A 12,580-nucleotide genomic window follows, 5' to 3' on the forward strand; every position below is an offset into this window, starting at 1 on the left:
CCGCACGTTGCCTCTGACCACCGCACGTTGCCTCTAACCACCGCACGTTGCCTCTAATTCACACACGTTGCCAGTGACCCCCTCCAGATTGCCCGTAACCACACCAGATTGCCGTAACCACCCAAAATTACATGTACCCACCCCTGATTACCTATAAGCACTTCAGTTTATCCGTAACTACCCCAGATTGTCTGTAACCACCCCATGTTGCCCGTAACCACCGCAGATTGTCTGTAACCACCCCATGTTGCCCCTAATCAGACGTAATTCCCCCCAGATTGCCTCTGACCACCGCACGTTGCCTCTGACCACCGCACGTTGCTTCTGACCACCGCACGTTGCCTCTAACCACCGCACGTTGCCTCTGACCACCGCACGTTGCCTCTGACCACCGCACGTTGCCTCTGACCACTGCACGTTGCCTCTGACCATTGCACGTTGCCTCTAACCCCAAATTGCCAGTGACCCTCTCCAGATTGCCCGTAACCACGCCAGATTGCCTGTAATGACCCCAAATTACAGGTACCCATCCCAGATTACCTATAAGCACTTCAGTTTATCCGTTACCACCCCACGTTACCCGTTACCACCCCACGTTGCCCGTTACCACCCCAGATTGTCTGTAACCACCCCAGGTTGCCCATAACCACACCAGGTTGCCCATGACCACCCCACATTACCTGTAATCTCATTTTTTATTGTATTTTAGTAACTGCGTTATTCTAATAACTATTACTAGCTGCGGTTTTACTCCAGCAAATTGGCGCTCCCATGTGGGGTACCGTTGTACTCAGGAGAACCTGCGTTACAAATTTTGGGGTATTTTTTTTCTCCCATTCCTCGTGAAATTAAGAAATTTTAAACTAAACGAACATAATATTGGAAAAATTCGAGTTTTTAATTTTTACTGTCTTATTTTGAATACTTTCTTCTAATACCTGTGGGGTCAAACCGCTCACTGCACCCCAAGATGAGTTCTTTGAGGGGTGTACTTTCCTAAATGGGGTGACTTTTTGGGAGGTTCTATTCTGCTGACACTACAGGGGCGCTGCAAACGCACCTGGGGCTCAGAAACTTCTTCGGAAAAATCTGCACTGGAAAGGCTAATTGGCGCTCCTTCCCTTCTGAGCCCGGCTGTGTACCCATACAGTGGTTTATGCCCACATATGGGGTACCGTTCTACTCAGGAGAACCTGCGTTACAAATTTTGTGGTGCAGATTCTCTCATGTTCCTTGTAAAAATTGAGAAATTTAAAACTAAACGAACATATTATTGGAAAAATTCAAGTTTTTCATTTTTACTTTCTAATTTTAAATACTTTCCTCTAATACCTGTGGGGTCAAAATGGTCACCACACCACAAGATGAATTCTTTGAGGGGTGCGCTTTCCAAAATGGGGTGAATTTTGGAGGGTTTCTCTTCTGCGGACACTACAGGGACGCTGCAAACGCACCCGGTGCTCGGAAACTTCTTCAGCAAAATCTGCATTAAAAAAGCTAATTGGCGCACCTTTCCTTCTGAGCCCGGCTGTGTGCCCATACAGTGATTTATGCCCACATATGGGGTACCGTTGTATTCAGGAGAACCTGCGTTACAAATTTTGGGGTACTTTTTTTCTCTTGTTCCTTGTGAAATTGAGAAATTTCAAACTAAACGAACATATTATTGGAAAAATTCAAGTTTTTCATTTTTACTGTCTAATTTTAAATACTTTCCTCTAATACCTGTGGGGTCAAAATGGTCACCACACCAAGATGAATTCTTTGAGGGGTGTACTTTCCAAAATGGGGTGACTTTTGGAGGGATTCTATTCTGCGGACACTACAGGGGCACTGCAAACGCACCTGGCGCTCAGAAACTTCTTCAGCAAAATCTGCATTAAAATAGCTAATTGGCGCTCCTTCCCTTCTGAGCCCCGCTGTGTGCCCATACAGTGGTTTACGCCCACATATGGGGTACCGTTGTATTCAGAAGAACCTGCGTTACAAATTTTGGCATGCTTTTTTTCTCATGTTCCTTTTGAAAATGAGAAACTTTAATCTAAACGTATATATTATTTGAAAATTTTAATTTTCGATTTTTTTACGGCCTAATTGTGAATACTTTCCTCCAGCCTCTGTAGGGTTAAAATGCTCATTATACCCCTAGATTAATTCTTTAAGGTGTCTAGTTTCCAAAATGGGGTCACTTATAGGAGTTTCCAGTATACAAGCCTTCTAAATCCATTTAAAAAAAGAACTGGTCCCTAAAAAAAAATCAGTTTTGGAAACTTTCACAAAATGTGATAATTTGTTAATAAATTTCTAAGCCCCATAACACCCTAAAAAAGTAAAATATGTTTCCCAATTTATGCCAGAATAAAGAGGACATATTGGTAATGTGACTTAGTAACTAACACAAAGTAGTGACCAAATTTTGCCACTAATATAAAGTGTCATATGTGACGAAAAAACTATTTCAGAATCTCTAGCATACGTTAAACCATCACTGAGCTATAAGCGCATAAAGTGAGACAGGTCAGATTTTGAAAAATGAGCCTGGTCATTAAGGCAAAAACAGGCTTTAGAGGCAAGGGGTTAAAAGGTATCATGTACTGTATCACCCTAACCTAACAGCCATCTTAAATAGTCAGCAATTTAGAGAATTTAGATATTAAAGCTAAAGGATTCTATTTAAAAAAAAAAAAAAAAAAAAAAAAACAGGTTGCAGCCAGGAGAAAGTCTAAAACTTTATTGCTTATCAATGAAAACGGGTTGGCAAAAAGATAGAACAGTTAAATATAGCATTACTCAGCCATCTTATTCTATGGAATATAGAAGCTGGTGCTGGTATATTATAATATATTGAGCTACAACATGTAAATAAATAAAAACTACAACCAGAAAAAGAAGGGCAAATGACTCAAGTCTTTTAGTATTGTTATATTAAGTTACAGGGTTGATTCAAGCCAAAGGGCTGCAGCCGGACAGTGATAGGAGAAGATGTTTATTTTTAAATGATTACTGTCATTTAAAAAATAAAAATCACGTTTCTAACCCCCACTGATTGCTAGAACAGGGAGAAGCATGTAGCTCAATCTGTCTTACTGCAGGAGATGGACTCCACAGAAGTATATAGAGCCCATCTCCTGCAATGAACTGGATCAAGCAGCGCTATGGTTTAAATCAAAGCTCTGAATTAGTATTACATTTCTAAGAAAAGTTAGAACAAATGCACTGAAAAACTTTTATCTTGAATTTCATAACCGCCAGTCCAGAAGCAAGCACATAGAAATTGAAGACTCTTTGGTAACTGCAGTTTACTTTGCGCACCTTGACAGTGTCACCCGCCTTAGGTGACATTCATACGTTCTAATTACACTCCATTTGGAACTCTTAGCATTTAACTCTGAAACTGTTTAAATCTTCTAACTACTGTACTGACACAGCTGTATGGCTGTGTCAGTACAGTAACTCGAAGATTTTAACAGTTTCAAAGCTTGATGACAGAAAAACATGGACACCGCCTATGACTGTATCCATGTTTTCCAGGACCCCCTAGGGTGGCATCCAACTTCTGCAGCTGCAGGGAATTAAACACTGAGCGTTTGGGTCCGGAGAGCATTACCAAACATTTTGACAGATCCGCGACTAATTTATCTCTAATCCTGAGAGAAGAAGAGCAAATAGTTTTTTATGCAATACTGATTTGTCTATTTTACTGATTCACCTTTCCATAGAAATAGTTTTATCCGCTACTACAGTATGTATGAGTGTATGTTTACAATATGAATCCGAAATATGGACACAATAGTATTTTGTGTGTATCGCTTCAGTAATTCTGAACAGTAAATACTGATGGGCCGATTTATAGGCAGGTAATTGAATTACACTGGTAAAATAGATAAAAATACAGTGGTAACTTGGTTTAAGAGTAACTTGGTTTAAGAGCAAGTTGGTTTAAGAGCTCACAGTTTTCAAAATTGTGACTTGGTGTAAGAGCATTGCTTTGGTGTAAGAGCTCCCTGTACTGGGTGGGAGCATGAGGGGAGGAGGGGCATGGTCTGAATAGCGTGATCTACAGCAATATACTCTAACCCAGAAAGTCTCCCTCACCTTCCAAACCATAGCAGATCCACTTCAGGCTGGGGCTTGCATCAGGGGACAGGACTGTGGAGGTAATCTCTTTATAGCTGTAACCCCTCTCTCCCCGGACAGAGAGTACTGCTATACTGTGCCCATACATACCCTGCTCATTCCTTCATGCTCCCTGCAGTCTCTGTCAGCCCTTGTGTTTCCCATCCTCTCCAATACTAAACAGTAACTTATAATATGACATATTCTGCTGTTTCTGAATGTTTGTTTCATCTGTTTCACATGTTATTCAGAATAATAAATCTTTATTTTTGGGGCGTGGAACCAATTGTCTGCAGATCAGTGATTTCTTATGGGAAAATTTGCTTTGGTTTAACAGTGGATTTGGATTACAAGCACCGTCCCGGAACAGATTATGCTCGTAATCCAAGGTACCACTGTACTGATAATAGGTTCTATTAAAGCATTATTGCATTTTTTTGAAATATGAAAGAGCTTGTAACACAACTACTATAACAATCACATTACATTGCATTCACTTTCTATTTCCTCCACATTTGGGGACAACCTCTGTGTGTAATAAGGTCATGGAGTTCATTAGTGAATGGCAGATTCGATCCAACAACCTCTTCAATTTCAAAATGAACTATGGAACCAAACATTCTTGACCAGATGCCAAGAATGGTCTATGTCTAATAAGCTATTCTAGTAACGTACGTCAGCCTACTGCCAATGGAACTTGATTCCTCTCACATGTGACTATGAGAACATTCAGCTGTCCTCATCAAAAGCCAAAATAGAAAACAGCATTATTTAAACCTTTTCAGGACCGAGCCAAAAATGGCCTAAAGGACCAGGGTCCATTTTTCAAATCTGACCAGTCTCAATTTATGTGGTTATTAGAGATGAGCAAACCTAGAGCACAGTCAGGTTCGTCCAAATACAAGTGCTTTGCGCATAATTACCGGTGGCTGAAGAAGTTGGATGCAGCCCTAGGGAGTCCTGGAAAACATGGATGTAGCCATAGGCTCCCTGTATTCATGTTTTCCAGGACACCCTAGGGCTGCATCAAATTTCTTCAGCCACCAGTAATCTAATGCAGAATGTTTGGGTTCAGACAAACCCAAGTGTGATCGAGGTTTGCTCATCTCTAGTGATTATAGTTAGTATAGTTAGTATTAAGCAAACTGTCATTTTTTCATGGGTTTTTAATTCTAAATATCAGCCATTTCTAGTCTGCAGGGATGATCGTATTTTAGATCTGTCATGTGAAAAACCTGCCAGATTTACTAATACTAGGAGATATTAATAAATCTGTTGGTTTGAGAAAGCCTGAGGTGTAGGGCTCTTGATAAGTGATAAGCGAACATCTCATCTCGGTATTTGGTTCGGGCCCAGAACACGATCATAAAAAAAATGATTGTGATCGGTTCTTGTTCACCGAACATTCACAAATAAATAACAAATGCACAGTAGAAGCGTCGGTTTTGGTCTACACACATGCATACAGATAAGCAGGTAAAAAATGTAAATTACGTGGTTGCGTACTCATTTGCAGACGCATTTGCTTACAGATTGCGTACACTTCGATCTGGAGTTATGCACATGTTTACAGATTGTCAGGTGCAAAGTGTAAATTATGCAGTTGCGTCTTGTTCGTAAGTTTGAATATATTCAAAAATGATCCATCTAACCATTCCGAACATCAAACAAATTGTTAGTGATCGGTGAAAACATACAATTAGGGTCGTGTTTGTACGACCATACAAACATTTACGGACATGTTCGCTCGTCACTATTGATAACCAGACAATCTTAGTAAATCAGTCACATTGTACTTTAGGTTAGTGGTAAATTTTGCCTGACATCAGTACATTTTATGCCCCCATTTCATAAAAAAAATGGCAAATGCATTTTTCTAACTTTTTCATTTTGCTGCAGTCACTTTGCAGGTTAAATAATGTTATAATGTTATTGCTAGCATTGTTACACCTGCAGAGATCTCAAATATGTGTACTTTTTTACTACATTTATTATTTGCATTGGGGACATGTCATGTCAATTTCCACCTGGGGGCACCACTTGGGAAAAAAAATTAGCTCGGGGCACCCCTACTAAATAATGTTCTACAAAATAGGAAAACGGTCATACAGTGACTCACAGGTGACGTCTTCTTTGATCTGAGGCGTCACTTTCCCTTTTCCTCTCCATCCGGCCCAGTCCTCCATGATGATTTCTTCCAGATACGTTTCATCTTTTCAGAACCTGCAAGACAAACAATTTAGGCTCCGCACATTTCTAGCAACTTTCTTTCCTTTCTCCCTCCTTTAGGCTCCCAAAGTAACTGCATTGTTTGGTGTTATGTGCAGTAAAGCGAGTAGGAATGTGCGATGCCCCCTGTATGTAGGATCCCCTGCTGTGCGCCCTGTATGTAGGATCCCCAGCTGTGCCCCCATGAGCTAATAATGCCTCCAGAGGTGCCCCCATGAACTAATAATGCCCCCAGACGTGCCCCCATGAGCTAATAATGCCCCCAGAGGTGCCCCCATGTGCTAATAATGCCCCCAGAGGTTCCCCCATGAACTAATAATCCCCCCAGAGGTGCCCCCATGAACTAATAATGCCCCCAGAGGTGCCCCTATGAGGTAATAATGCCCCCAGAGGTGCCCCCATGAACTAATAATGCCCCCAGAGGTGCCCCCATGAGCTAATAATGCCCCCAGAGGTGCCCCCATGAGCTAATAATGCCCCCAGAGCTGCCCCCATGAACTAATAATGCCCCCAGAGGTGCCCCCATGAGCTAATAATGCCCCCAGAGGTGCCCCCATGAACTAATGATGCCCCCAGAGGTGCCCCCATGAGCTAATAATGCCCTCAGAGGTGCCCCTATAAGCTAATAATGCCCCCAAAGGTGCCCCCATTAACTAGTAATGTCCCCAGAGGTGCCCCCTATGAACTAATAATGCCCCCAGAGGTGCCCCTAAGGTCGCGTCCCATAGGCTTCTGGTATGAAGTGCCGGCAGCCTATGCTGACAGGTCCTGCTCCTGATTTCTGCTCGCTTTAATGTTCCGCCCGCTCACTGTGCGGGCAGAACATTAAAGCGATTTGTGCATCCCGAGAAGCTGAGCAGCCGCAGCTTCTTGGGATGCTTAAAGAGACAGTGCACATTTCATACCGGGATCCCGCGGCACCCCTGGCGGGTTCTCCCGGCACCCCAGTGTGCCGCGGCACCCCGGTTGGGAAATGCTGCACTAAGGAACTTCACTTCTGATTGTCTGATGATAGACATAATACACTGCAGTGCCATTCTACATTAGAGTGTATAATGCCTGTCACAGGCATAGCTTTATGTATTCATAGCATACATGATAAAAACTTCCACTTCAACTTTTTGGATCCTTACCTACTGAAAAAGTCATGTGTGGACAAGGCAGTGGGTTGTTGAAAGGTGGCTACACCCATATACTTGAATAGAAGAGCTTTATAGCTACTCAAGTGGCCACCCTATTGCAGGTGGCCAACCTACTCAGGCGGCAACCACTAATTGCAGGTGGCCACCCTATCTGGCAGAAATGAGATGGAGGTCCCAGAAGTGGGAATTGCACACTACCCATGCATAATGATGATAATAATAATAATAAATAATAATAATAATAATAATAATATTTATTTGTATAGCGCCAACAGATTCCGCAGCGCTTGTTTAAATATATAAATACAATACAGATTATACTTAAATTATACAATAAATAAATTAAGATAAAATTAAAAATACAGAATTAGAGACCTGCTCTATAGCGTACAGACTAGGATGACTGGTGGTAACACGAGAGGCAACAAGGGCTTATTTGTCGATGTTCCAGTCATTGTACATAGAATCTCAAAGTGCCCATAGGTGATTGGGCGTGCCAGTCACAAGCCATTTTCTGAGCTAAGGTAGCAAGTACAAAGTAGATGGCACCAAAGAGGTTAAAGAGAGGATGCAGAAGGGATAGCAGAGAGGGAGACGAGATTAGGAAATGTTATAAGCGCACCTGAAGAGATGAGTTTTCAGGGCAAGCTTGAAACTGGGGGTGTTGGAAATAAGTCTGAGGTCTTTGGGTAGGGAGTTCCAGAGAACTGGTGCAGCACGAGAGAAGACTTGGAGGCGGGAGTGAGAGGTTCTGATTATGGAAGAGGTTAGTGTGAGGTCATTAGCAGAACGCAGAGCATGGGAAGGATGGTAGGTGGAGATGAGGGAGGAGATGTATGGAGGGACAGAGTTGTGGAGAGCTTTATGGGTGAGGGTGAGGAGTTTGAACTGTATTCTGTATTTAATAGGTAACCAGTGCATTGACTAGCACAGGGGGGAGACATCACTATAGCGGCTGGAGAGGAAGATGAGTCTAGCTGATGCGTTCAGGATAGACTGGAGAGGGGACAGCTTAGAGAAAGGAAGACCGATTAGTAGGGAGTTACAGTAGTCAAGACGGGAGTGGATCAGGGCGACAGTCAGAGTCTGAGCGGTGTCAGTGGTGAGAAATGGACGGATTCTGGATATGTCTTTAAGATGAAGATGACAGGAGTTTGCAAGAGCTTGGATATAGGCAGTGAAGGATAGATCAGAGTCTAGCATAACCCCCAGACATCGAGCTTGATGCACAGGAGTTATGCCAGTACCACAGATTGAGAGTGAGATGTCGGGTTTAGGTTTGTTAGAGGGTGGGAATACATGAAGTTCAGTTTTAGAGAGATTAAGTTTGAGAAAGAGAGAGGTCATAGTGTTCGAGACAGCAGATAGACAGTCACTAGTATTTTGTAGGAATGTAGGGGTGATGTCACGGGAAGAAGTCTATAACTGGGTGTCATCGGCATAGAGGTGGTATTGCAGGCCAAACCTGCTGATGGTCTGTCCGATGGGGGATGGATAGAGGGAGAAGAGGAGGGGACCCAGGACTGATCCCTGGGGAACCCCAACAGAGAGAGGTAAGGGAGAAGTAGAGCCTGAGATGGATACACTGAAGGAGCGGGCAGAGAGGTAGGAAGAAACCAGGAGAGAACAGAGTCCTTAAGGGCAAGAGCATGGAGAGGAGGAGCTGGTGGTCCACAGTGTCAAACGCTGCTGAGAGTTCCAGGGGGATCAGCAAGGAGTAGTCTCCTTGTCACTTGGCCTTCAGAAGGTTGTTTGACACCTTGGTGAGAACAATTTCAGTAGAGTGAAGGGATCGGAAGCCAGACTGTAGAGGGTCAAGAAGAGCGTTATCAGAGAGATAGCGGTTTAAGCGAGAGTAGACAAGATGTTCCAGGAGTTTAGAGATGAAGGGGAGATTGGAGACAGGTCGATAATTGGCTGCAAAGGATGGGTCTAGAGATGTTTTTTTCAGTAGTGGGGTAATTATAGAGTGCTTAAATGAGGAGGGAAAGATACTAGAGGAGAGGGAGAGGTTGAATATTTTGGTGAGGTGAGTAGTGACAGCAGGAGAGAGGGACTGTAGGAGGTGTGAGGGAATAGGGTCACTGGGGCAGGTAGTAGGACGAGAGGAGGAGAGGAGCTTTGCGACTTCTTCCTCTATCACTGGATCATAAGCAGAGAGTGAAGAAAAGGTGGGAGAGGGGATGAGATTAATGGGGCTTTCGGGCTGGGAGGTGATGTCAGAATGGATAGTGTCAATTTTGGATTTGAAGTAGGAGGCCAGATCTTCAGCACAGAGGTCAGTGAAAGGTGACTGAACTTTGGGCTTGAGAAGAGAATTAAAGGTGTCGAAAAGGCGTTTTGATTGTTTGACAGTGAAGAGATGAGGGAGGGGAAATAAGATTGTTTGGCAAGGTGTAGGGCAGAGTAAAAAGATTTATGGGTGAATTTGTAATGAATGAAATCTGATGAGGTTCTAGATTTTCTCCACAGACATTCAGAAGTTCAGCCATCCTAGAGCACCGCCGAAGAAAGCGAATGTAACCAAAGACTAGTCAGGGGCATTCCAAGTACTGTAGGTATAAATGATGTATGAAAGCACAATACAGAATGACAGAAATCAAAGCATTTTCAATGAGGTTAGCAAATTTTGGGTCGGATTCAATAATAATTGCGAATCAAATGCAAACAAAACAGCCAAACTATAGCAGCTACAATAGTGGGACTATTACAACAGATGTTGTTGTAACAGTGTCAAAAATCAGCCACTTAATCATTCATTTTCCGCCATGGACAGCAGTGACCTTGGTTGATCAGTGGAGTAATATCAATTTTCTCCCAGGACAGCAGTGGACATTGGAGCATCAGCGGCATAAAATCAGAAGCATTCTAAAAAAAAAAACATTTCACATGTTCCAATGTACCCTTTCACTCCCCCTTGTGTGGCAGCGTTCATTTTCACAGTTTGTTTAGGTGCCATCAATTTAAGTGTCAATTTTATTTTTACATTTTAGTTCAATTATAATTTTAATTAAATTTTAATTTAATTTAATTGCATTTTTTTTATTTTGAATGTATTGGTAAATGAGCGGCATAAAATGACACTTTCTCCCAGGACAGCAGTGGATATTGGTGGACCAGCAGCATCAAGTCAACTTTCCGCCTAGGACTGCAATGGACATTGATGAATCAGCGGTGTATACTTACCTTTTCTCTATGGACATCATTGGACTCCGCTGGATCAGCTGCGTTAAATGACACTTTCTCCCAGAACAGAAGTAGACATTCTAAAGCAGAAGCCCCATGGTCCTAAAAGGCTACAGAACAGAAACCAGGAGGTGGCAGCGGAAGCACTCTGACTCTCTAAGAGCCTAAAGGGTCTAAAACAGACTTTTGAGGGTGGTAACTGTAGCGGGACCCCAATAATAGACACACACAGAACCTAATTTATTTTTTTAACATGTCAAGTAAAATTACTGTAACCTGACAGACTAAAAGAAGCAAAGTTTTCAACAACCTTGGAGAAGATTTTCTCACTTACTACAGAAAAAAATATGGCAGAAATAATGGGGGAGATTTATTAAAGGGTGTAAAATTTAGACTGGTGTAAACTACCCACAGCAACCAATCACAGCTCAGCTTTAGGCAGTGCTGAAAGGAAAGCTAAGCTGTGATTGGTTGCTGTGGGCAGTTTGCACCAGTCTAAATTTTACACCCTTTGATAAATCTCCCCCAATGTGTTCAAAAAACTTGCCAAATCTGGGCCTCTGGCTTATTCCAATACATGCATACATATCAATACCGGATTTGAAAAAGTGCAAGAAGCAACCCATGCATGCATCTTTTGGGGTGTTTAAGCTTAAATGCTCTCCAGCTTAAATGAACAGGAAGGGTCATAACCCTGATGGGGTATGGGAGTGACCCTCGCTTTGGTCACTCCCAAAAAAACTCACGCTAATGGTGCACTCATGTTGCTCCAGGGCTGCTGGGTAAAACCTTTAGTGGATGATTATGCCGTACTATGAAGACCTTGGGAAATATGTAATTTCAGTGTTGAACTAGGTAGTTCTGCACTGAACTTTGTATTATCTGCCCGTCCCAAAGTACTGAAAGGTGGAAGAAACTAAAAAGAAACCATTCACGGATGAATGCACTATAAATTAAGCAAGGTAACCTACCTTTCAGCAACAGATAGCTGAACCCTTGTGCTAATTTAAAAACCCCTAGAACAGTTATTGTCTAGTTACCATGTACAGTATGTCCCCAAAATGGGACATGAATGGTAAGATCCATTGGCACAATTGCCAGGTTTGAAACCATACGGCTTTGGTTAACAAGAAGGGAAATGTCCTCTTTGTTAATCATAGTCATGGGGATGTGTGTCTGGATAATTCTGTTCTTGGGCCATAGGTTGCACACTGTACTATGAAGAGGCATTAAGGTGATGTGGATAATATATGCTATGTTGGAAATGTTTTGGCATCGACACTAAATTTAAAGATGGGGGGAAGATTTATTACAGGGGTGTAAAGTAGAACTGGCTCAGTTGCCCCTAGCAACCAATCAGATTCCACTTTTCATTCTTCACCGATTCCTTGGAAAATGAAAGGTAGAATCTGATTAGTTGCTCAGGGGCAACTGAGACAATTCTACTTTACACTAGTTTGATAAATGTTCCTCTCAGTCGGGTGGTGGCGCTCCATTTGCTGACCCAAACCCTGACCCACTTTGTAGTTACAGATATTACAGATGGCGAAATGGAAGTTGGATGGAAGTATTGCAACACCGCTGATGTCATTGGACAGCTCCTCCAAGCAGGCACACAGTTAACTTTTTTTTGACTGACGCTGCTGCCTTGTGGTAAATGTTAAGTGCTAATGGCTGATGTTCTGCACAGGGGCGTAGCTAGGATTCATGGGGCCCCATAGCAAAAAACTGTACGGGGCCCTGTGAATCCTGTACACTCCCCTACCCCCACCCCTCACCCCCACTGCCAAACACAGACAATGACGCACATATACACACACAGAGACACCATTAACATATATACAGATACGCCACTGACATACACACATATATACGCTGTAATAAGAAATACTCAACCAGAAATAAAA

The sequence above is a fragment of the Dendropsophus ebraccatus genome, chromosome 1, assembly GCF_027789765.1.
Source record: "Dendropsophus ebraccatus isolate aDenEbr1 chromosome 1, aDenEbr1.pat, whole genome shotgun sequence".
In the NCBI taxonomy this organism is placed as follows: domain Eukaryota; kingdom Metazoa; phylum Chordata; class Amphibia; order Anura; family Hylidae; genus Dendropsophus; species Dendropsophus ebraccatus.